Below are 27,596 nucleotides of genomic sequence, written 5' to 3'. Positions count from 1 at the left end.
CCATCAGTGAACATGTCTCCCCATGTATATATGCCTGCTTCCTCCCATCTCCTGGGAGTGGGAAGTTCCGCCTCCGACTTGCACACATCCACCATTATGGGGTTATCCGGTGAGTACGGATGTTTCACTTGCCTTATGTGACAGGCCCTGGCCCATATCTGCCTGCTCAGCTTGACAATCAGCGGAGTTTCGGGAGGTAGCCGAGGGGGAAACCATAGAGTTTCTTTGGGGATTAAGTTTGTGGAAGATTGCCTGAGTAGTTCCAGTTCGGCCGATGTGTCATCAGACAGCCACTTCGTAATGTGACTGAGCTGGGCCGCCAAGTAGTAAAGGTGAAGGTCTGGGAGTTTTATTCCGCCTTCCTTATGTGGGAGAGACAGCGTGGCCAGCGTGAGCTTGTGTCTGCGCGGACCCCACAAGAAGTCCTTGATGATGGCCTCTAGTGTCTTGAAGAAAGACGGGCGAACGTAGTGGCAAATATTGGCAAAGAAGTACAGGAATCGAGGAAGGATTATCATTTTGGCAATCGCCGCTCTACCCACCATTGACAGTGGTAGTTTGGACCAAAATTTGATTGAACGCCGAAGGCCAGTGACTGCTGCTATAGTGTTATGTTCGTGTGTGAGTAGCGGGGTGTGACCCACATTGATTCCCAGGTACCGGAACTTGTCAGGTTGCCACTGTATTCCGATAGGCGGGAGGTCGTCTACTGCAATGCCCCTCAGGCTAGCTAGGGGGAATGCAGTTGATTTGTGTCTGCTGAATCGTATCCCTGAGTACTTTGCATAATTGTCGAGAACTTCTAGCGTTGTGGGTGCGTTGAGCTCAGGGTTCCTCAAGTAGAGAAGTACATCATCCGCGTATAATGAAATTATGTTGTAAACGTTGCCCACCTTAATGCCCGCATCAAAAAACTGTTGGCGAAAGTATATGGCTATTGGTTCTAGGCCCAATATATACAGCATGGGCGAGAGTGGGCACCCCTGTCTCGTGCCCCTTTGTATTGCCCAGGATCCCGAGACAATTCTGCCTGTTTTAACCCTTGCCATTGGCGAATTATAAAGTACCTGGATCCATCTGATGAAGCCCGCACCAAATCCGAAGCCCCTCAAGACCTCCACAAGCCACTCCCAATAGATAGAGTCGAAGGCCTTGATGGCATCAAGTGACAGTATCGCCAGGTCCTCCTCTCGGTCGTGGGTTTCGGCCATGATGTGTTGTAGTCTCCTGAGGTTGGCCGTGGTGTTGCGTCCTGGGACGAATCCGTTTTGATCTTCGTGAATTATGGATCCTACCACTCTGGCGAGTCTGTTGGCTAATATAGAAGTGAGGATCTTGCTGTCGTAATTCAGCATGGCCAAAGGTCGATAAGAATCACAATCGGTGGGTGACTTGTGCGGCTTGAGCATTGGAATAATTATGGTCTCTTTCATGGTGTTGGGCAGGATGCCATTTGTGTAGGCTTCTTGATAAACTTCATGCAGGATGGGGGTGAGAATGGGTTCGTAGGTCTTGTAGAATTCGGGCGGGAGACCATCACTGCTGGGGGCTTTGCCATTAGCGAGCGATCTGATGGCCGCTGTCACATCTTCGGAAGTGATTTCCGAGTCCAGTTCCTCCCTCTGCTCGCTGGAGATTTGAGGGAGGCCTAGCTCCTCCAATGTTTCGATTAATTCTGCGGCGGGCACCTGGGACTCGTGGGCATACAATTTGGAGTAGAACTTAGCAAAAGTTTCGTTGATCTCCATCTGCGTCTTATGTGTTACTCCTTTTTCGTCCTTTATCTCCGTTGGCAGGTGTTTAGGGTGTTCCCGCTTGCAGAGCCAGGCAAGCAATCTGCCGGGTTTGTCAGACTCGCTGTGGGATCTGGCGGTATGCGCTGCGAAGTCAAATTTCTCCCTTCTGACTCATGATTCCTGACATTTTATACGGGCTGTTTTAAGGATCTTCTCGGACTCTGGGGAAATGTCAGGGGCGGACTCTAGTCTTGCGATCTCTAATTCCTGGGCCTCAAGAGAGGACTGTAGTTGTCTGCGGGTTCCGCCCGCTCTTGAAATGATTTCTCCCCTGGTAACCACCTTCATGGCCTCCCACAGTGTGGACCAGGTAGCCACCGATCCCTTATTGATTTCGACATATTCCTCTAGCTTCTCAGCAAGGTCCTCTCTGAACTCTGGATCATCCAACGCTGCTGTAGGCATCCTCCACATGGGAATTGGAGGTTTGGGTCCACGCAGCTGCCAATGCATGGCGAGCGGGGAGTGGTCGGAGATCGATCTCCCCAAATATTCAGTGGATGTGGCCAGTGGAGATTGTTCCTTATCAACAAACAAGTAGTCGATCCTTGTGTGGACGCCATGTGGAGCTGAGTAGTGTGAGTAAATTCTGGCCTCTGGATGTTGCACTCTCCAGATGTCTACCAGGTTGAGCTGATCGAGTGTTTCCGTCAAGGAGATGGATGCGGGATTGCTTGGCTGAGGAGGAGGGCGCGATCTGTCCTTGCTTAAGTCCATGACGAAGTTGAAGTCTCCCCCCCACACGAAGGTCCTGCCTCGGTGTTGTGCCAGTCTAGCACTCAACGTGCTTAAGTATGACGGGATTCCATGCTGCGGAAAGTATGTGTTAATGAAGCACACTGGGGTTTGTTCTATGGTGCCCCACATTGATGTATATCTCCCTTCCTTGTCAGAATCCCAGCCTTCTAGCTGGAAAGGCACATTCGGGTTCACCCATATCAGTACGCCTCTCGCATATTTGGAGTAAGGAGACCCCCTCGTGGTCCCATCCCATCGATCTGTTAACTTAGACATGGAGTCCGCTGTAAGGTGGGTCTCTTGTAATAGCGCAATCGAGACCTTCTTCCTCCTGAGGTAGGACTGTAGGCGGTTCCTTCTGAGGTATGAAGCCATTCCCCTCACATTCCATGTCATCACAACAAGTTGCGACGCCATCGGATCGGTGTTCTGAATTCGTCTTGGAGTTCTGGCCCGCTGGCCCGGTGGCACAACGAACCACAGGTGGCGTTCTGCGGGCGGGGGCCCCTGGTTCATGAAGTCTTGTGTCGTAACTTGCCACCATCTTGTACTTTACCAACATTGATGATTCGTAGACTGCAAAACCAACTAAACTAATAACATAACACAAACTGGTGCGCCCAGCGACTACAACACTGTCGCGGTGCTCAGGCGCTCTCGAGCCGTCTGAACCCATCCGGGAATCGGGCGTGAGCTGGGTCGGGCGGTGAACTGGCCCAATTGGATTTTCTGCTGGGGGTAGGGTTGGTGCGAGGCGGCAGGGCCGTGCGAGGGCCGCTTCCGTAAGTTAAACTGTTGTTTGGATTACCTGCTGGGGTCCGGTAACTGGTGGTGCGAGGAGACTCGGGACTTAATCATCATTCCGAGGAGGATCCTTGCCATCGGCTAGGTTATTATCTTCTAGCCACATATTGGCCGCCTCCGGGTTTTCGAGAAATATCGCTCGCCCATTATAAACAACTCTCAGGCGCGCGGGGTACAGCAGCCTGTATTTAATGTCCAGTTGGCGAAGCTTCGCCTTAATCGGGACGAATGAGTTCCTTTCCCTCTGCACTTTCTGGGTGTAGTCGGGGTAAATAGTAATTTTTGAGTCTCCCCTTTCAATGGGACCTGCTTCCCTGGAGTGCCGTAGGATGGTTTCTCTATCTTGAAAATTCAATATTTTGGCTATTATTGGTCGTGGATGCGAGCCGGGGGGAGGACGTCTCTGGAGGGATCTATGTGCCCTTTCGACCGCAAAGCCTTGGGTTAGTTTTCCGGCCCCAATCTCTTGTAGCAGAAGGGTTTCGACCTAGGATGTGGTGTTTAGGCCCTCTGTTCCCTCCGGGATACCCAGGATCCTGATGTTCCCCCGTCTGGCCCGTCCTTCGGCTTCCTCCGCCCTTTCCTCCAGGAAGGCGACCCTCCTCTTTAGATCAGAGACTTCGGACTTCAGGGTTGTGGTGGCCCCGGACAGCTCCGTCGTGGAATTCTCGACGGTCGTTACCCTCTCCGTCAAGTTGCGGGCATCTTGGCGGATGAGTTGTATGTCTATTTTGAACTCATCAATCTTGGAGTCAATGTGGGTTCTCAGTGAGGCAATGGCATCCAATATCTGAGAGCGATTGTCGTTGACCTCCCCTTCGTTCGGATGAGTGTTTTCGGAGAGGCTAGGTCTGGACTGGGTGGAGGTCTTCGCCTTGGTCGAGACAAAGGAGTCCATGGTGGCGGCCCTGCTCTTGTTCTTGGTGGCCATCTTGAAGCCGCTGGATGTAGATCGCCGAACATGCAGGGGCAAGTGCGTGCCCCGGGGCAGCCGAGTCGGGGAGCCAAGTGCAGGCGGCCCAAGGGTGCGGTGGTGGTCAGGGGCCCACCAAAGGGTATTATGTAGGCTCACGCACCTTGAGTTTCAGGGCCTCCGAGTGCTTCGGCTGGAATCAGGTCGTTCGGGTGATGGCCGTGGGGCGGGGTGCTGCTTCTCAGAGGTGGCGAGTTTCTCTTTATGTGATGCCATCCACGTGGTTCTAGTTGTAGTCCGCGTTGCATAAATTGGGCCAGCCCAGGGGTAACGGAGTCAGGGGCCTGGGGGCCTGTGTCGATTCTGAACCAGTGTCAGACAGGGGTCGCCCCCCCCGGCCTTGTTGCCGATCCCCAAAGCGCTCCGTCAGGGGACGCTGGTTCAGGGGCTGCATGAAGCTGTGCCAGGCGCCATCTTGGATCAATGCGCGGCGGAGGGGAGGGTGGGATCCGGAGCCCGCTCTTCCTCACGGGGGCTCCGAAAATTCCAACACTCGAGTAATTCCTAATGGGGAGCACTTCCCCCACCGATGCGTGCTTTTCCGCTGGCTGCAACCACTCTTGTTCCGGAGAAAAAGGATCAGGAAGCGGCGTCTCGGCCGGAGCCCGGCAGATCAGCTTCTGCCCTCCATCGGCTCCAAGCCACGCCCTCAGAACCATGGTGGCTTATAACTCACTGTCACACCCATACAATGAAACATTTTAACTGCGGAATATACTCAATTTCCACCCAAAACTCTAGGCCCTTCCCACAACCACCTCATAGATATTCAAATCTATGGGTGTGATGTATGGGTGTGATATGCTGCAGTGGTTGTGGCCACGGCATAGAGTCTTGGGTGTATGGCCTACGGCATACAGCCTGCGGCCATGCACCCAAAACTGTCCTGCCCATAACCACTGCACTATATAAAACCCATGGTGGCTTATAACTTCAGTGCTTATAACTTTGTTCTTGGGTGCATGGCCATTGGCCATACACCCAAGACTCTAGGTCCTGGCCACAACCACTGCAGCATATCACACCCATTTTGGTTTATAACTCCACTATGTATACATTTGGTCTTGGGAGCATGGCCTAAGGCCATGCACCCAAGATTATAGGCCCTCCCCACAACTATCTGATCGATATTCGATACTACGGGTGTATCTATTGCTGTGATATGCTGCAGTGGTTGTGGTCAGGGCCTAGAGTCTTGGGTGTATGACCATAGATATTCAAATCTATGGGTGTGCAGTATATAAAACCCATGGTGGCTTATAACTTTGTTCTTGGGTGCATGGCCTTTGGCCATGCACGTTGTGGCCATGCACCCAAGGCTCTAGGCCCTCCCCACAACCACCTAATAGATATTCAATACTACGGGTTTATGTATTGCTGTAATATGCTGCAGTGGTTGTGACCCTGGCCTAGAGTCTTGGGTGTATGGCCTACGGCCTATGGCCTACTGCCATGCACCCAAGACTCTAGGCCCTGGCCATAACCACCGCAGCATATCACACCCATGGCGACTTATAAGTCAGGACCACACCCATAGAAATAAAAATTTTAACTGCAGCATGTACTCAATTTTAATGTTCGATACAAAGCACGGACGTAAATACTATCCTTATGAGACCCCTTATTTTCTCTAATTAGAAACATCCCGGACAGTGCGAGCATGGCGAAAACATCAGTAGCACCTGCCGCCTAAACAAATACAGTATTTCACCCATCTCTTACTCTCTAAACCTCCCCAAGCACTCTGACACACCAAAACAATCCCCAAAACAGCATTTCGCCTCTGTTGGCCTCTGTTCGCCGCCGTGTTGGCGGCGGATCCAAGATTTCGGGTGCATCCAAGCAATCTGACGCACATTACGCCTCACTCCAGCCAATTGGAGGATACGTCGCGTGTCCGCGGTCATGACGCGAGCCCCTTAGCCAATCGTTATCTTGTCCGCGGAGCGAACAGGGAAGTGTGACAGCGGAGCGGACATAGATATCACACATTTTTGGAGACATACTTTTTGGTCATTTTAAAGAAAACTACTGGATGGATTGTCAGCAAATTTACAAAAGCACACTTTTGGGACCAAGCCCCTGCCGCAAATTTGGTGAAAATCCGTCCAGCGTTTTGGGCTGTAGGCGTGCGCAAAGTTTTTCCCCCATTCAGTCCATGGGAAAAAAAGACTTTTTGGGATCCCCCTATAACTTTTCCACCTCTGGACCAAACTTCACCAAGCTTTGCAAAATAATTCAGGGCCATTTACTGTTTTTGCAAAGTCTGGTGAGGATTCGTCCAGGGGGAGCGGATTTATAAGCCGCCCAAAAAGTGCTCTTCCTATGGAAACAGCAACTTAACCATAACTACATATATATATATATAGTCACTGAACAAACTTTGTTAAAAGGATGTTTTGGTTAAATTGCACTAACAACAAACCATGAAATTAAGTGAAAAAACATTGTTAAAGGGATGCTATGGTTACAAGTAAAACCAAAAAACCCTTGAAATTCGTCAGTTATGGTATGCTAAGCAACCATAAATTCTGCTGTTTCTGTACATTGCTGTTGGTACTCTTGTTCAGAGTGGGGGCAACCGGACGTGGACTCCCTGCTCACTGTGCTTAGAGAGGCTCAGCTTCACTTCACTGATGATGCCCAACAAGGCTGAAACACGTGTATGGGGTTGCTGTTGGTACATTTTTTCAGAGAGGAATTGCCATAGCATTTCGGTGCTGGACTGCCCATGTGGGCGGGACAAAGACTGATATGCAAATGGCTTTTTACCATCTGTGAAAGGTACAGTGAGCAAAAAGCAGATGGCTGCGAACTCTCAATGTGGTGAACAGGTTATCATGCCTTGTTCATCCGAGAGAGGGGCACCTGCTACCTTTGTTGAAGTCTCTGTACATTGCTAAGATTAACACCCAGTACATCAATGATGACATCACAAATGTCATTGATGACATCGCATTAATTGTGATAAAACGTCTCTAAAAGGGGTTGTACTTATAATGTCAGTAACATTTTTGGGGAGTTTGTTAACAAACACCTTTTCATCCTTGTTCTTGCTTTTATGTACATTAGTACTGTACACTGTGCATCTTCCCTTGCAATTTCCTTACAGGAACATTTTGAATGCATTACTAACATTGTAAAGGAAAATTGCATTTCCAATATCTGTGAAATTGACATCATCTTGAAGAAAAAAAAAAACACTCCATCAGAATTTATATTGTCATTCTCAAAAAAATTACATTACTGCAGCATATTGTAAAGCGGATACAGCTTTATTGACAAGCTGCCTTGATTCTTCCATTTGTGGACTGAACATGTTTGTTGGACATCTCCATTTTTACCTCTGATGTATTTCAGAAAATATAATCTTGGCAGCAAGAAACAGTTCCATTAGGTTTTTAAATAAATCCTTCAGCAAATACACTGGAGTCACAAACCCCAAACTGTCCACTTCACATTGCACAAAATCAATGTCTGGGCATTTAAAGTGAGCGATACTCGGACATAGTGAAAACAAGCTTGCCCAGTTTGAGCCATACATTGCATTCCACAAAACTTCCACTTCTGCTAATCCAATACTTCGAAAGAACCCATGATTATCAGCATATACCTTCAATGACTGAATTGAAGAGTCCCCCAAAATCCACAAAGTCTGCCTTCTCAAACACATATCCATAAACATTTTCAATGTTCTCACAAGTCCTGCAAACATGAATCCTAATACCCTCTATATCTGTACACCACATCTAGCAAACCTGATTGGTTAATCCCCACAGTCCCTTTTGCATGCTAGGCATCCTCAAAATACCTGGATGTGGCACATAACATCCACGTACTCCTGTGGTGTCCAGGGACCGCATAACACAGGAGCAGCCCTTCCACCCTTTCCACTTCCATGTTCTCAACACTCCCTCATTGTTTGCTTTCAAATAGTCACACATCCATCCTACAATCAAATCTAAAAACCTCTACACCGAACCCTTTTATCTCACTTCAACACTTCAGATGTACACTTAAACTCTCAGAGTACATATCTCTTGTTAATGAAACTCATCTGCCTCAAAAACTACTGTGCAACTGTCCAATATTTCTATTTTAAGTTTCAACAAGATCTACACCTAACAATACATAGTACAGGTATGCTTATATTAAAGAAAAGGCTCTTCAACTCTTTCAGAAATATATATATATATGTACATAGAGGGTTCCTGCTTCTTACCCTGTAATATGCTTCTCAAAGCATATTCTCTTTTTTAACCACTCTAGCAAATGCCATGCAGTGCAGCATTCATCACCTGCTCACATCAAGCAGCAAACAATTAGAATGTTCTGCATTTCAAAATGTTCCTTTTTGCAAGCATTGTGATGTAAGTTAAAAAATGCATATGTACATGCACAGCATCACAGTTTCACTTTTTCATTAAAAAAAGGAAAAGCAGATAAAATAGATCTGTAGACCATGTTTAATTGGCACTTAGTGTCTGCAACTTTAATATGTTGGCAGCACATGCATACATCCCAATATCAGCCATGCCAATCTATAGGTGCGTATTAAGTCTTTATTGTTTCCTTTGTATTCTATCACTTCCAATTCCACTTGACCCATTATAAAACTCAAACTACAAGTCTCAGAATGCTATAAAAATGTGACTGAACTTCAAGATTCAAAACTATGACGTGTATATCAAATAAACATATATAAAGTTCTGCTTTTCAAAATATTTATTTTTGGAAGCATATCTGCATTTATAGCAGCATTGTGTCACTTTTTCATAAACGAAAGTAAAATAAGATCAAATAGATTTGTTCACCATTTATATTAGGCGTTCCGTGTGTGCCAGTTTGATATATTGACAGTACATGTATACTTCCTAACATAACCCATTCCAATCTTCAGCTGTTTATACAATCCTAATTTTTTCTCTACAATTTGGGACCTGTCCGTCAACTTTTATAATGGGAAAAGTGAAACTACAAGTTCCAGAACGCGAACAAAAAATCTAGGACTGCATAAACCCCTACAGATTACAATACATCATGTTGGCAAGTATGTATATACTCCTAAAATATTAAACTTCCACACACCAACTGCCATTTAAAAGTGTACTACAAATCTATTCCATCAACTTTTCTTATCTTTTACAAAATGTTACAGAGCGCATTTCTTAAATTTATGAAAATGCTCCTAAAAGCAAACATTTTTAACCGTCCACAAATTGTATTAGCTGTTTTTCCCCACCACTCCTTCTTTCTTGATAAATAACAACCTTGCTTTCTAAAAGTACTTCATCATTACCACATACTGCCACAATCTTTCTTTTAAAATTACAGGAAAGAAGCACATTATTACAAGAACTGAAAAATGAATACCCTTCACATCCAACAAAGTAAGTACATTAATGTACCATGTATACGTATGTAATTACGGCAGCACAGTTCAACTATATATTACCCCAGAATACTCTTTACGAACCAACATTTCTTTCACTCCAAGCCATTATATTTCACAATTCACACTCTTCCTATTCCCATCTAAACATGACCATTGCAACACCCACTCTGTTCCTCAAAACAGCACAATCACACCACCAATTCCTTACTCACTAACCCAATACTAACACATCTCTGCACATTCTTACTCTCACAACCTTCCCAACCACACCTTATATACCATCTCACAATCAAACAGCACTCTACTCACTCTACTCATCTCTACAATCACACCCAAAACCCCATGCACTAACATGCATATGTATTGCACAACTTTCCAACCTAAACATTCTCTTTTCTCAACAGACAGAACAAAATGCCTACTAAAAAGCAACTCCATAGAAAAGAAAGAAAAAAATAGAGCAGGCAAGAACAAACAGACGATGATGCGCAGGTCCAGGTGTGTGTTCCTATCGAGGACGACTCCTCGGACCTCCCTGCAACACCCAGTCCCGCACCATCCCCCCAGGTCAAACCTGTGTACTCCGACCATGACACCACACCGGAGCAGTCTGGAGGGGGGGACGTACAAGGGAGCATGATTCCCACAGAGGAGCCACATGGATTTGGGGATGTCACACATGCACCCTTCACCTCCACTGGCATAACGGCGGGGGTGCAGCAGATAGGACATGCAGTGCAGCGCCAGGAGGAGCTCACTGCCCTAGTGCGGCAGTTTGTTGCAGACATGCCCAGGCAAGGCAGGAGGGGCACAACAACACTGCTTTCCTGAGGCAGGCCATTAAGGCAAGCACCACAAGAATATGCAAGGAGGTGTCTGCACTGAGGCAGGTCCTCTCCAGCATAGCGGATTCCTTGGAGGCTGAGCGTCCAGCCCCCAGACTGGAGCAAACGGCCACCCCTTCCTCATCCAGCTCCACCCAAACCAGCCCCCTACGCAGGTCAGTGTGCACCTTGCGCAGATCGGACATGCCGCCACCAGGTGCAGGAAGTGGAAGGATGTAGATGGGGCAGCGTGATTAAGGCAACAGACGCTGACACATGAAGAATTTGCTTGGACACCATGTGTGGGGGAGTTGTGGGGGGAGGTGTAGGGGGAGAGGGTGTGTGGGGGAGTTGTGGGAGATGGAGGAGAGGGTGTGTGAGGTGGGGGGTTTGATCACTTAATTCCATTGGACAGTTTAATACACCCATTGTGTAAAAATAAAAACAAATCTTGAGTGGACATTCCTTATTGCATATGCGTCATGTATTGATATACAGTATATAGTGTACATGTACTCCCACAACCATTGCCCTCTGTCCCACATTCATGTCACCCTCTACACCCATGTGTGTTAGAAATATTGCACAATCACTGACTGACACACAGCACGTCCAACCTGCCCACATCTTCTTCATCCCCTTCATCATCACCAGGTGGTTGCAGTTCAATGTTGGGGGCTGGGGCACTTTCCGTCGGATACACATGTTGTGCAGCATGACACATGCCATGATGATCTTGGCCACCTTCTCATGGCTGTAGAGGAGTGCCCCACCCGACCGGCTAAGGCAGCATAACCTTGCCTTCAACAGGCCAAAGGTCTGCTCGATGACCACACAGTACGGGTATGTGAACGATTGTAGTCCTCCTCGTGGCTGTTCTGCTGGTTTCGGTCTGGGGTGAGGAGCCACGGCTTCAAGGGATAGCCACTATCACCTGCATGATAGCAAATTAAAGGTATATGTTAGTCGATTTGTTATGGACAGCTGAGCTTGTCACACATGCCTGCTGATAATTGATGGTCACATGCACATGTCCCTGGTTGTATGCACACATTTCTCATGCCCTCAATGTGTTCTGTGCCATGGACTTATGGTGTGGGTTGCATCTTCAAGATGATACATGGTGTACACTGCCTTGATGTTGCTTATGCATTGTGGACGCATACCGCTTTGTTTGTGTTTCATATGTAATGTGTAGTGTTCTGTATGATTTTCTGACTGGCAGCGTTGACAGTACTCTCTGCATTATTTGCCATTCAGCGCTGATTATTCCCATGATTATTCCCCTGCACTTCTGTGGTGGTAGCGGCCCTGTGACAAGCAGTGGATTCCCTTGGTGGTTTTGTTCAGTGCATTCCCATGGATGCTTGTCCTGTGTGGTGATTTGCTGCAGACATTTACATAGTGTATATTCACAGCATGTTGCTGGATTGTGTTACGGAGGGTGAGGTATGATGATGGGTGGTGCACGGGTTGTGGGTTGTGGGGTGGTTTTAAGTTTGGCATGTTGTGATAGGTGTGCAGCTTACTTCATTGCTATGGGATTTAGTTGTCATATTCAGTTTAGGATGCTTTGAGGCACAGTGTTTTGGGATGTGCACATCGTGCTGTCACATCAACAATGACACCATGGTGTTGTGTGTATTTATCCCCCCCTTTCACTGCCATGTGCCGGTTATGCAACTTACCAAGCAGCCAGGCACGTCGTCCTGCATATCGCTCCATGTGGCGTGGTAGCATGGAGTTCTGCAGGACCATTGAGTCATGAGTTGATCTGGGATATCGGGCACAACAATCTTGCGGGCTTCATATACCATCTACACATTGATGGAGTGGTATTGCTTGCGATTGTGGTACGCCAACTCCATGGCATGCGGGACCACCAACTCCACGTGGGTGCAGTCGAGGGCACCAATACAATTTGGCATGCCTGCCAGCGCATGGAAGCCAGCTTTTGTATCAAAAATCTACTGGGGAGTCCGTGGTAGTAGGGATATGTAGTGCCTTGTGTGCTTCAGGAGGGTATCCAGCACTTGGTTCAGCATGCGAGAAAATATGGGTTGTGATATGCCATGCATGTGCCCCACTGTGTGCTGGTAGGTGCCTGGGGCAAGGAAGTGGTGCACCGACACTACCTTCAGTAGAGGTGGATGGCGGTGCGTATTTCAATGAGGCTGACAATGTTGTGTGTATCATGTCCACAATGGTGGTGATGGTGTCCCGGTCCAGATGGTACAGGGTGTGGATCTGCTCAGGGGCAAAGTTGAATGGACTGTCTCTGATGCAAAGGATTGGGGGCTGTCTGCGTGGTAACACTGGCTGCACTGGTGGGGCATGCTGGACCTGTCTCACCCTCCTTCTCCTCCTGCATCTCCTCTGTGGTGCCTACTGTTGTTGTTGTTGTTGCTGGTGTAGCAATGCAAGCATGTCCTCCAGCACCAGTATTGCTACTACTAGTGGTATCATTTTGGTGTGGGAATGGGGTGTAGTATGTGGGTGTGCTCCTTTCGTGCTGGCCCAGACTCCATTGCCTCCACCTGTGCTGATTGTGTGCACCTGTGGCAGTTGGGAACACTGAACATAGCAGTTTATGGGTGCTTCACGATGCCGGCATTGCCGGCATGCCGGTATCCCATATTAGCGCCTTCATGATGCCGGTTTTTGCATGTCCACCTGACTTGTGATGTCCTCATGTTAGCGGCATCCCGGTATTGCCGGCCTGAAGGGCCGGATGCCTGTGCCCATGCCGCTATTAGTGACACTGTTATTAGCGGCACCTCTAATACCGGGTTCTTGGGTTGGAATAGCCCAGAGCGGTATGCGATGCTGGTAATCCTTTACCGGCATCGGTTTTCCATTACCTCCAACGTCGTAATGACCCCCTATGACTCATTTGGAGCTGCATTCATAGCAAATTGCAAGCAATATAACAAATGACAATTTCAAACAATACAAACTAATGTTGGAAAAGGAATGACAACAAGAGGAAGATATTGAAGGCAACTAGATAAAAACACTCCTGAGTGCAGTCATCCTTTCCTTACTGGAATCCAAGAACCACTTAAAGAACCACCCATTCTAAATGAAGCAGAAGTAGCCATGACTGTGTTAGAAAATACGATTAATCAATATAAACGATGCGTGGATGACTTGTCAGTTCTCGAATCACAGCTACATGATGAACAACTCACCATTTATCTAGAAGTCACTCAAGAAATTGAACATGGTTTGAAACATGAAACTAAACCCTGTACCTGTAAAAATTATAAGCCTCTGCTCCTGTATGTAAGTGTTGAAGCTGGTTCTGGTAAAAAATTCTTAATTAAAATAAGCAGCGTATTTCTAGAAAAACCTTCAGCTGTAGTAACAGCTCCCACGGGTTTAGCTGCCTACAACATAGGAGGTGTAATTTTATACTGACTACTGCTGCTCCCTGTAGAACACCAAAACAAAGTAGAATACTACAAATTATCAGCAGAAGCTGCTACCGAAGTATGCATACCTCTAAAACAAATGAAAGTGCTCCTGATAGATGAAGTAAGCATGGTTGCTGACCTTATGTTGTGTTTAACTCATCTCAGAAGTCCTAAAAACCAACAACAAACAACTGTTTGGCGGGAAAACATGTTATTGTTTTCGGAGACCTCCTACAGTTAACACCAGTGAAAGGTCAAACTATTTCAAAACATTAGGACACAAACAATGTTGCAATACCCTTGTCAGCTTTGGAAATGTAAATCTTTAGGAACATTTTCACTACAGAGAACTAACTCAAAACATGTATCATTCAGCAGACCTCACCAATGCTAACGTTTTAAAAGGCATGAGAACTGGGCTGCTTACTGAAGATGCAAAATCCATCTTAAATAGTAGACTAATCAATGAGCTATATAGATGAAACACATCTGCTCCTGATGTCATGGAGCAATTAACTCAACAAAATCTAAATGCATGTCCTTAATGTCAACCCTTGAGATATGTAGTCAGTTAAATGTTGAAAAAGGAAATGCAACTCATACTGCATATCATCTGCCCAGACAAACTAGAAGTACACGACATGACACTTCCTATGTGTCAACAAGCAACAGCATGACTAAATAGCTTTGAAAAATGTATCTAATTCTAAATTGTAACCTTGACATATAACAAGGTTTAGTCAATGGAGCAATTGATACAGTTGTTGGCTTCCAAACATATCCTCCTGACAACCACATTCAGTTTGTCAACATCCACGTTGACAAAGTTGCAGAAGTTAAACAAATTGGTCGGACAATAGAATGTTTCCTTCTTTTCAAAGACATGTAAGCACGCAGAGAGCAATTTTCTCTATCTCTTGCATATGCTGTCACTACTCACAAATCACAAAGTCTAACCCTATATCAAGCATTGATTGACATTGGCAGCACAGTCCTTAAAGAAGATATGAGTTACACAGCACTCTCACATCTGCCTACACTCAATGGTCTATTCCTAGTTAACTTTGATAATAATAATGTATTTCTTACATAGCTGCATACCCATAGATCTCAGAGTGCTCAAATAACAGAAGACATTATTATCCCACAGTGTGGTACTCATTTTTATCAACCTCTGAAGAATGAAAGGCTGAGTTGACCCTGACAGTATTTGAACCTGCCACAGCAGGATGCACACACATATCAGGGGCAAGTGCTTAGCCCGCTGTGCTATTTCATCAGATACGCATACAAAGTCAATGCTGAGATTCCTTGCATCCTACAATTCAACAGGCTACGGCCACTATACACCCTCCATCTAGATATGTAGCCTGTACCTCAAAAAAAGAAACCTTTAAAAAGACAAGTAATACAAACAGAATCTATAACAGATCGCTCAACAAGATCACTAAAGAAACGACTAAATCCTTTTGCATCAAACAGTACAACCACAAAACTGTCTAGTACAAAGCCAACTGCACAACCATCAGAAAATAAAAACACAAATGTCTCTTATACAGAAAGATCAGAAGGCCCGTCAAACGATCCACAAACACAGCTCTCTGTTTCATTTAAATTGAGAAAAACAAATGTAGTAAATTGTTATACTAATGTAACAATGAATCTTCTTTTTCAATTGCCACCAATTGTTCACAAAATGTACTTAAAAGGTTCAGACCAGTTATATGTTTTCAAATGCTTGTACTCCATTGAAATGCCACAAATAATCCTGACAACACTTACAGTGTCTCAGGTATAAGGCAAGAATTGGACTACAAGAATTCCTAATGTACTTACTATAAGTATTGCAAACCAAAAACATCCCAATGAATTAAATCTTCCAGATTTCATACACGTGGAAACATACATGCACTCTCTGCAACCATGTTTGGCAAGACCACATCCTTGATGAACAATGTCTATATGTATCCATACCAAATTTTGAATCCATTCCATTTCACCAGATTCTTCAGAATGCAAATTATGGCACATTATGCCCTTTTTGCAATTCAGACAATCATTCCACCATACAAATAAACTCACAGAACCAATATGACATACTAATGTTTCTAAGGTACAATGCAGATGGTGCCAAAAATAACATTAAGATTACAGGCTTCGCACACGGCCAAGTATCTCTTGGAAAGAAAACCTTCACAACAGTAGGTATAGTATACCACACTGGTGTCACAACCACTTTAGGGCACTACACTGCATATGTCAAAAAAAGAGGTGGTTGGTTTGAATGTAATAATACCTCTGTAACTCCAAAACATAGGTACTGGCAAATTTAACAAATGCCTACTTAATATTCCTGCAACACAAATTGAGTCACTAAACTACAGCACAATTAACAGTTAGAATATGGCAACAGATATCTAACTACTTGAAAAATACCATACATTACAAACACGTTAAATACGCCATCTCAATTCTTATATGACAAACATCTGCTAACCTCTAATATACATAGAAAACGCCTACAGGTATTTAACTACTTCAAGCATTCTCTTAATCACAAGATACTTTAAACAAACATACTATCACCCTTACACTCACTTGTAGTTAAAATGCACCAAAAGGTATCTAACTACTTCAAGTATTCCCTTAATCACAACATACCTCAAACAATCATACCGTCACCCTTACACACACATAATAGTATATATATATTTTTTTAAATCCAGTATGGATTTTGTATCACACCAATGACCAAATGATTATTTAATGTCAAAATTAGACAATATTTGAGATTCTGGAAAACTCTGTGTACTACTGTTGTTAGACCTATCCGCAGCATTTGACCTTGTGGATCACGACAAACTGTGCACGTCACTAGCCAATGACTTAAATTTCTCCACGGTGGCCACATTGTGGGCGAAATCCTTTCTTGCTGAGCGAACATCCAGAGTGACTATAGGGAAAGAAGCAGTGGATCCTATACCGGTACCTATGGGAGTACCCCAGGGATCATGCCTCTCCCCCACCCTCTACAATGCATACACTAAACTCCTCTTCTCTGCTCTAGACGATATGGGTGTCATCTACACCCTCTTTGAATATGACACCCAAATCCTCATACCTATCACAGGGAACTACGAACAAAACACTACCAACATCAACATAATATATTCCATCATCCAAAATTGGATGGCGTTGAACAGCCTCTGACTTAATGATAAGAAGACAGAGATTCTCATTGTGAGATCATCTATTAAAATAGCAGCCCTGCACTCAGACTACTCATCCATTAACATTGACAGTACGCCAATTCCTGTTCTCAAGCAAGTGAAAACACTAGGTATACTACGGCCTACACTTCCACATTGATCGCTCTAAGTCGACAATTCTTGTCACTGACAATTTGCCTCACTCTGGCCAGAGCTTTGATACTATCCAAGTTGGACTATTGCAACTCACAGCTATTAGGAACTTCCAATACAAACCTCAGCAAACTGCAATGTCTGCAAAATAAAGCCTTAAGGGCTGCACTAGGGATTAAATAACATGACCACATCTCTAAGAGCAGGAAGGATGGACATTGGCTACCTATCAAAGCCAGAATTATCTTTAAAACTCTATGCATAACACATAAATGTGTCACCAGCAAAGCCCCAATCTATCTTATTAATGCCATTCAGAAAAAAGAAAACATCAGAACTCTCAGGTCCAATGATAACCATAATTTAGTGACAGCCCGCTACAACAAGTCCAGAGCAGGGGGTGGTAGCTTCCATGTTCTAGCTCCCAAACACTGGAACACCCTCCCAATAAACATCAAAAAAGAGGAGACTTCCTTCCCAGGATTCAAAAAGCAATTGAAAACTTGTTTGTTCAATCAGTACTAGTAGTTTCCGAACAGGTACCAGAGCAACCTCTATATGCCCAAAACCGTATTTATTTCCTTTAATCTGTATGATCTACTGCTTGTAATCTACTCATATTGTCTACTATTTGCTGCTGTAATTTACTCTTCACCGTCTACTATTTACCTTCCTCTTCCTAAAATGTATGAATAATTACTAAGCTGTCTGTAACTACGCTGTGATACCCCAGGGTCTGGGTGTGTAACACATGTAATAAATACATAAATAAATAAATAAATAAAACAGCAATGTGTCATACACTAATGTGGTACCCAACAAAGTACTTAGAATGTACTGTTTATAGGGGTCTAAATAAAATGTACATGTAAAGTTGTATACAACTAAAGCTCTTAAATTATCCTGCTTATCAAATTGTACTGTTATTTCCACAGAAAATAAACCAGACATTCCAGCTGCATATCACTATAAAACTAAGTAACCATAGTAAGTATAATCAGATACATATTCTATAAGCACTATCCTCAATTGTATGACAATCATAAGTACCATATACAGTTCAATTGCATCATTCCTCCATATTACAAACACATTGCACTCCCACTATATTACCTATTGTTGGGCAGAATTATATGCAGTACCCTTTAGGAACACCACACACAATTAAGACTGCAAGTGACAGTACAAATTCACCTTTGTTACACGCCTGTACTACACAGTAAAGTGGTTACGATGGCTGAGCAGCCAGTATTATCTCAAGTGCAAGTGAGCAGTATCAAATAGTTACACAAAGGACACAAATTACTATGATTCAAACAAACACTGACTCAAGGTTTCTGAGTAAAAGAATCTACATTTATTTACACATCAGTTGTAAAACATTTCACTAAAGTAAAGCAGTTGAAAAAATCACACTCTTAATACACCACACAACTCCCAATAGGTTCTGGACAAGTTAGGCTCAAAATGAAGTGTGAGCAAAATGGCACTCCAGCAATTTTAAATGGAGGGAAAGACAAAGTTAGCCAGAAATTCAGTAACATCAAAAAGTAAGTAAGCAGGACAATCTAGAAAAAGGAACTATAGTGAGGAAATCAGATTGAAAAAGGTATAGTGCCAAAGTCAATAGGACAAAAATCTTTTGCTCAACAAAATCACACAGTTCATGGTAGTTTGTGGTTAAGTCTTTGCCAAGAATTCCGGACGAAGTTGGTCGGCAGACAAGTTAGTTTAAAGAGTAGAGAAGGAAAAGCCCTCGGATTGGCGAAAGGTTTCACACACATTCACTGCGGCTGAACGAAAAAAAAACAACCGGATTTGCACAGTACCTTTAAATGGAGAAGAAACTGTAGTTGAGGCGGACGTTCCTGGCAGGTTTTATAGACTCACGGTTCCTGAAGCGACTGTCGGACTGACATGAAGTAGGAAAACTAGAGGGTCCTGCACTGGCAGGGAAGAACCCAGCAGCAGAGCCAAGCAACAAAATAAAAGGTTCTTAAAACCCAAGTAGGGTCTGACCTTCCTGGCTATCCGGTTCACTGTAGCTCTGTACAGCAAATTCGACCAGAAGAGGGAGTCCTGGCTTGCAGTTTGGGTGAACCGGTTGGTCCCACCAGCTCAGGGGAAGAAGATTCCTGGTAGATCTTCTATGTTGTTGGAGTCTGAAGATTCGGAACTGCAGCAGGGCTTCACCGGGCGGTTCAGTCGTTGTAGGGGTCCTCTTCTGTCAGCTCCTCATCGGTTCTTTCGTTCCAGTGGCGACTCTGCCTTTCCAGCCCCAGAGACCTGCTTTTATGCAGTTCCCCCATTCACACAGCCTGGCTGTCAATCACACGTCAACACAGCCAATCATATCAGAGTGCAACATGGGTCTCCAAGGAGAACCTGTGCAGCGAGTCCTAAACCCCTCCCTCACATCCTGTACCCCCAGACATACAGGTGGCTAAGGAGGGCTTCTGTGTAGAAGCCTGTGAAAGAATGGCGAACAAAGGAACCAATCCTGGTTTGGCGCGCAGAGTAAAACACGAGAAAAACATTTTCAAAAAGAAATGGTGAATAAACCCAGCCGGAACCTTATAAAAAAGTATATGGTCTAGCGGGTTTAAGTTTGAGGCTACCAAGATAGCCTAAAACAATACCAAGGTTATTTAAGATAATCGCGGTAGGAAAAATAGGGTAGTTACCACTGCCACCAGCCAAGTCTTGATGAAAAGGGGGTGAAACAATGCTCCAACATAAACAGACAAAAAGGGATAAGTATTAACCCTTTCCAGTACTCTATGTAAGTTTGTACTGGGTCTGTGGATTTTTAAGAGACTAATAAAGTCAATGGCAACTTAACATGTTCTGGGAGACAGTAGTCTGTCCATTCCATGCCTGTGTAGTAGGTGAGGCTCCACAGTCTATGTACACAAGAAAAAGGTTACACACACACAGCAAAACACATGTAAGAGTGGGAAAAAAGGCTTACACTCTTACCAGGTGAAAAAAATGTATCCTAGAAATCCAGCAAAGCTGCTGAGGGGAAGGGAAATTAACCATTCTGGGGATTTCTCCCTAACAATTATAATTACTATACACATAATACACATAATACTAATGTGGTGATTTTGGCCATACTCCTACTAAATTGCGGTGGCCATTGCCAGTGGCCAGATTCTGGAGGGCAGGGCCTGCGTAAATGCCCCCCAGAATCTGGCCACTGGCCTCAACCACAACAATACAATTAACTATACAACAAGTACATACCATAGAACACAACCACCACAATAAAATTAACTATATAAGAAGTACATACCATACACCGTCAACTTATAAAACTCACCCTGACCCCCCTGCAATATAAATGATGTCTCCAAACACCGAAACTGACGCAGACTCGACAGCCTTTACAAACCCTTTTTCATCTATAAAAACAGCTCCACATTTCCTTCATTCCACTAACTACCATTTTACACCCTCTTTCAGCCAACAAACAACCCCAAATGTCTTTTCCAAGCTGTCCGATCACAGAGCTCTCCACAAACTGCTGCAGCGTACGCAGACCGCTACGACACCTTTTTTCCAGCTGCAAAAATAACCCCATATCGCCTTTTTACACTCCCCTACCCTTCCCAGCCCCCCTTTTGGCCATCAAATAACCCAAAACGTGTTTTACAGACTTTTCTCCCACTGTACTGTCCACGGACAGCTGTGCATGTCTACAGATTCAACATGGCGGGCGTTTCCAAAAATATGATGCACCTCATGCTTTACACCATCAATCAGTGAGTGCGTCCCATGTCCACGGACATCACATCGTCCTTTGGACCAATCGGAAGCCCGTCCGCAGACCAAACAGGGAAGTGGGTACGCAGACAGAACCGAGATATCACAATTTTATTTTTACCTACTGTTTGGTAGTTTTTAAAAAACTACTGGACAAATTTACACCATATGTATAAAAGCACGCTTTTTGGACCAAGCCGCTGCTCCTGCCGCAAAACAATCTGTCCAGCGGTTTGGGCTGTAGGGGTGAGCAAAAGTTATTTTCTATTGCGTCTATGGGACAAAACACACATTTTGGGACACCCCCTATAACTTTGCACCCTTGAAGAAACCTCACCAAACTTCAGAGAATCAATCTGATGGGGACATATACTTGGTTTGAAAAGTTTTGTGAGCATTCATCCAGTGGGAACGAAGTTATGAGTCACCCAATAAGTACTCTTCCTATGGGTTGAGCAACTTAACCATAACTACAGGGCCACTACCGCAGGACCTGTAATACACTACCCTGGTTGTTAAATCAACTCACAAACAGGAGGGCCTCAGAACCCTAATTAAACCCTGACACAAAGACAAAAGGTAAAGACGAACACAAATATTAAAAAACCCATAACAAAAAAATTAGCAATTGAATTTTGAGCAAACCCTGAAAAGAACATCTATTTACATCCACGGTCCAGCTGCAAGCAACTATTTCTAAGGGATTAGATACAGGTTCAGTAGGGGAGTTGGACTGCTGGGATCCAGAGAGAGATAGGGCAGGGAATTGGAATTTAGTTGAAAGGTTTAGGGAATTCAATTCTTTTGCACCCGGGGAAGGGTCATTGGCCAATTAGGTGGCTAGAACAATAGGTGAAAATATACATTCTCTACCTGCTGTTCCAGCCCCTTGAGACCATTCCCCAGGTAGCGTCATTGTTTTTTTTTTGTAATGTGGGAAGATAACAGGGATCCTCTCCCTGTTGCCTCCCCACCCTCAAAACCAAACAAAATCCCTCCCCACCTCCTCCCTCCACATTTTCCTGTGGGACAAGAGCTTAGTCCCTTTTCCCTATGCCCTGCCATGGCTTGGACTGAAGGGCCGTTACCGGCCGTGACCCTCCCCCAACCTCCTCCGGGACGTGGCAGCCATATTTTTTTCCAGGGCCAAAGACCAGGCAGCCAATCTAAAGACCTGTGAATGATGAAGTATGTAATCCTAAACTTGCCCGAGAAATAATATGACCTTCAGTCTTAGTGTCAATTTAACAAAAATGGCAATTAGGATCAATACACAAAGGTTGTTTCATGCATAGTGAGTTTTCTGTAGAAAAATGTACTTAAGCAAAGAATGGCATCGCACATACATCACTTGCTCACATCCTTCTCTCATGTGATTGTTTGTCTGAAATCATCATTATTGTTCTTAATGTGAAATACAAACAGATGTTGCACTCTCACGTGTAATATCACTATAAGTGTGTATCTATGTCATGTAATTGTGTTTGTGACATATGTAATTTATTTTCTGATCAGTATATTCAACCTAACATCACAAAGATACAGGGAAGGGATGGATGCGTCTGATCATACTCAGCCTTTTAACATTCCAGCACAGGTATGGGTAAGGAGCAAGAAACAAAAGTGTTAAGCAGGTAAGAAAACATTGCGTGGGGGTGGAATCTCATACAATATATGAAGAATACAAACTGGGAGGACATTTTGATGTCAGCCTACAAATTCTAAGGACCTGCAAGGAAGCGGCCAGGTAGTGTCCATCATGTCAAGTTTCAAAGTAGTAATTGACCACTCGGGTACCATAGATTGCCTAAAGAAAATTAGGCTTAGCCTTTTCTGAACAGTCAGTGATTGTCCCCAAATCTCAAAGTGATGTGAAGAGTGTTCCAAAGGACTACTCAAGCAGATTGCTGTGATCTGCCCCCAAATATTTTCTTCCTAATGATGGCCATTTTGATTAACAATGAGACAGGTGATCTGATGGGCTTGAGAGGACTGCATGTAATGAGTTATTACATTAGGTGGTAGCAAGAACTAATGGTCCAACTAAATTACTACTGTTTTCTTACAATTTAGGAATATAATCTGTCTGCATGCATCCAGGGTTGCATTTCAAGCAAGTAGTCCATTACTGCGTAATCAGGGGTTTCATTCCTCTGTGCTCCATGCACACCACTTGTGTCGGAAGAGATTTTAAAATACAATCCTTACCTGGTCCATTATCATATCTACTTCATTCTTGTAGGTGTTTAATAGGAGGGGAGAGCAAGGAGCATTGGTTAATTCCAGTAAGGATTTAGATGAAAAGAGATTAAGCTTTTTGAATTTTTGGTCTAATTCTGAAGTCCGGGTTTTCAAGTAATTGAGTCAGGCTAACAACCCACTCTTGACTTTCGGCAGAGACCCCTATCTGACCAACAGCTAAAGTCCACCAAAGTTACCTCTGTTCCATGTGCTTGTGCAAAGACAGGTTGATCAGCATGGAAGTAATCGAAGATGCCCTAGTGTCACTGAAGTTGCTTCATGGCAATCCACTTCATAAGTCTTGCTTTAAAAAGTATATTAGAGAATGTTCTGTAGTTAGTATATCAGGCTTATTATTTGATAGATATTTCACAAGAGTAAGGTTCAGTCCGTTTCACCAGATGGTGTTGATGCCAAGTGATGTGGTCATCATAGCACCTGCAGTGTCAGGGGCTTCCTGGCAGAAGTCACCATCTAATCCATTGTTATGGCCATTATAATGGGCCTTGACATGCAAGGCACTGTGATTACGGTTTTGGTAGTGATCCTTTTTGTTGGAGTTTTATATTTGGTGGCATCTGATACCTGTGTCCTGGTGGTATTATCGTTGTAAAATGTCTGCCATTCATAAAAAATCACTTTACAAATTGAATGGTTAAAAGCTTAGCAAACCATTATGGTGGATACCCATTCTCTTCCTGTCATTTGGTAGAACATAAGGAACCACTAGAAAGAAGATGCATTTTAACTCCTCATATACTCTCCCACTGTGTTTTTTGTCAATCATGTTTTTTTTCTGCAGGGGTCTCTGAGTCTGGTCCAAAGGAAGACTTCATGATGTTTTTTTTCTGATAGCAGCGCAGAGTCACTTCAGAGGTGCTACAGCGGGCTCAAAAAAAGGTTCACCTATTTCCCCACACCAAGTATGATAGAGGAGAGACCACATGGCCCAAATCTGACAGGTTTTAATTCCATATGAATCTCAATAACAGAGTGAATGTTTGTAGTATTGAGGAGGAATGATGGACATTACACGGGGTATGATTATAAGGAAATGTTATATTTAATATTTACATAAATACGTAGTAATAATGAATGGGGCAAGGAGGAGGGAGACTGCTCAAGCCAGCAGCAACTCGGTAACCGTTGTCTTTCAACTCGAGTTCTTAATTCCAGGACACTGAACAAAACCAGGGTTTGCGCCACCAATGAAATGTGACATGTGGAACCATGTCATAGTCAGGCAGGTCTCTCTCCCGCCAGGCAAGCTCCTTTCATGTAGCTGGGATGCTACAATGTTCAACAGAGCCTGACCGCTTTGGATTATAATTTGTCTATGGAGGTGCAGGCTATGATAGTCATAAATGTATGTTTAGTTTAGTTTAGTTGAAGACATATGCAGTAGTGCACATGAGCGCAGATCCTAAGAGCATTGGGTATTCATATTTCAGAGGTTAACTTTGCTGAGAGTCATGACAGGATGAAGGTGGTAATTGATTACTTTGCAATTAGAACAGTTGTGAACCTCATTTGATAGGCTCAGGGAGGGTTGAAATGGTCTTTTTTAATGTACATATATGTGGTTACAGTTTATATTGGCAAGGCTAATATCTTATCTATTCCATGAAAGTAGCACATTTTCAACAAAATGCCTGATTACATTAATTATCAACGCAAAAACAAAACAGTAAGACTAAGGACTCATCAAGGATGGACATGGGAAGACACCATATATTACGAGTTTGCAAACCTATGTACGGACAGCCCATCACTAACCCACCATGCAAACTAACCACCCCACCTCCGAATCGCCTTCCCCTTATATATCCTGATATGATATGATATGATACAATATGATATGATATGGTATTTATAATGCGCCTATACACAGGTGTTTCAATGGCCTCCACGGCCTGGTCACTTACAATACATGTAATTTCTGTTTGACCTCTGCTCTGTTGCTCCCGAAACATAACAAGAATACTCCTTGTATATTTCCGTAGCTTGTCTTCTCGTTCCATCCCCTCTCTTGTCATCACATGATCCTCTACTTCTGGGTCAGCCGTTCTGGGCTGACGATGTCCCAGGCCCACCTCCTCAGGTGAGGGGCTTAGGGGCCACCACCCCTTGGCCCACTACCAGCAAAGAATAAGGCTCCATTGCCTGAAATGGTATGAGCTTTGGAATCTGAAAGTGGTGTCCAGGAGTCCTCCACCCAACCAACCTCGACAGCTCCTAAAAGCGCTGCCTCAGCAGTCGTACAGTTCATGTCCCATTAGAGAGCCCTCAGGGAAAGCATTACCTTAAGCCAATGATTGATGATTTCCCTACCCAATGTTAGCTAGAAAAAAAGAAAAATAATAAACACTTGGACATAAAGTAGTATTCAGATATCTTCCCAAAATCTTCCTCCCACATCATAGTTTGCCCACATTTATGACCAGTCGTTATTGCATGATTTATGGTGGCATCAGGGCTTAAATCCTGTTCCCCCTCCACTGGGGCCAACAAGGTTCAACGACATCCCCTTTTGCGCTTATTACGCAACTAATCTAACATGTATCTTATACCCTACACTAACTACCAATTCACCTGTTTTCCTTTGCACAGGGAATTCTATGCTATCCCCCCTTGACTATGGTCCACTCCTGCTCTTAATCTGTGCTGGTAAATCATCTACTACTACAAAAATTACATTTTACAATACACACAATCATACTCATGGGTTTGCAACAATTTTCCCAATTCCTTCTGTAGCATCACAGTCTCCTGCAGTTTTTCTAGAGGAGTAGGAGGGGCTACAGCCAGGATCCGAAGAGTATGCGAGCTGGAGGGTCCATTTTGTATTATCACAGTTCCTGACTGGTGACAGCATCTTCTACAACACCAGATTACCCCAGGTCAGTGTAATAGATAATACTGTGAGACACACTGTGGTGGTAATGGAAGGCTGTTCAAACACTTCCTTCCTGATTTACTGTACACAAAACATTGCCTGCAGTACATATCATGGTTGTACAATGAGCCACTTCAAATGAATGTTTCTCATCATTAAATACTGTCTCCAGTACCCGCAATTTTTTTTCACATATGTTACGTCTATTACTAATTATTTTAACTCTAGATTCTGCAATCTATGAGGCATTAACTTAGGGCATATCTTTAAAAACGCAACATACGCTTTTACCGTCCTTCTCTCGGTAGCTGGCCAGAAAACTGTGAACTACTTAGTACCTCTATAAGCAGTGAAATGCAAATTGGACTCCGGTGGTGCTACTATTGCTACACAAAGATCCCTCTCTTGGAACTACCTTCTTCCTACCAAACTGTATCCAGATCCCTCACCTTGCCAGCACACTCAGTTTCCAACCAACACCATCTCTCCCTCATTTAATGTATTCAAACATTGCAACAGTGGTGACTGAAAAGGCTATCATTCCCAAGTTGAATCAATACTAAACCACACATCAGGGGTCATCCCCGGGGCAGAGATCAGGAATCGAGAGACATTGTTGGGTGGTTTGACTTCCCATACTTGATGCATCACCCAGTTACATCCTGCCCATGGTCCAGGCAGTATTCTGCTGGCCAGGACCCTTAGTCCTTTGATTGGCTCTTGCATTGTGAACGAACACTCTTTATCATCATAATACTAGCCACTGTATTTTCTGAAAATCCTCCATTGCCGTTGATGTTCAGGTATCCCTGAATCTTTCTTCAGCAGTCTTGGCCAACTATTATGTTGCTCATCTTCTCTGACTGATATCAATTCATGCTATGTCCCAATCCGGGTTCCTTCCTGCTTCGAGCACCCAATCCATCAGTCACTGGCGAGCACCTTTGGTAAATTGAAGGAGGTGGTCTATTACTTGGAGCTCGCTGATAGCTGCCTCACTACTTGTAAGCTCTGCCTGGTGGCCTTTTCAAGTCTGTCAACTTGACTCCCTACATGTTTACCTTTGTATATACCCCAGGTTGCAAGTTCAGCATTAGCCCCACTCCACATTTTAGCCAGTACTACCCTCTTCTGTCATTCTTCAAACAACTTCAATGGCTGCTGTGCAAACTGGACACCAGGAACGCAAAACCAGTAACAGTAAACAAAGCTGGGGATACATTTGCATTCAACACTATATAGCTATAGCCAGACCTACTCAGATTTGACACAGTGTTGTACCACAACTGTTGATATACAATTGAATATACTTCATAAATTCCCCTGCATTTTTATATATATTATATATACATTTTTCATTACTGTTTTATTCTCTGTTTTCTC

This window comes from Ambystoma mexicanum, chromosome 5q (genome assembly GCF_040938575.1).
Source record: "Ambystoma mexicanum isolate Mex_15411 chromosome 5q, UKY_AmexF1_1, whole genome shotgun sequence".
NCBI lineage: Eukaryota > Metazoa > Chordata > Amphibia > Caudata > Ambystomatidae > Ambystoma > Ambystoma mexicanum.
The sequence above is the reverse complement of the archived record's forward strand: the minus strand, read 5'-3'. Positions refer to the sequence as shown.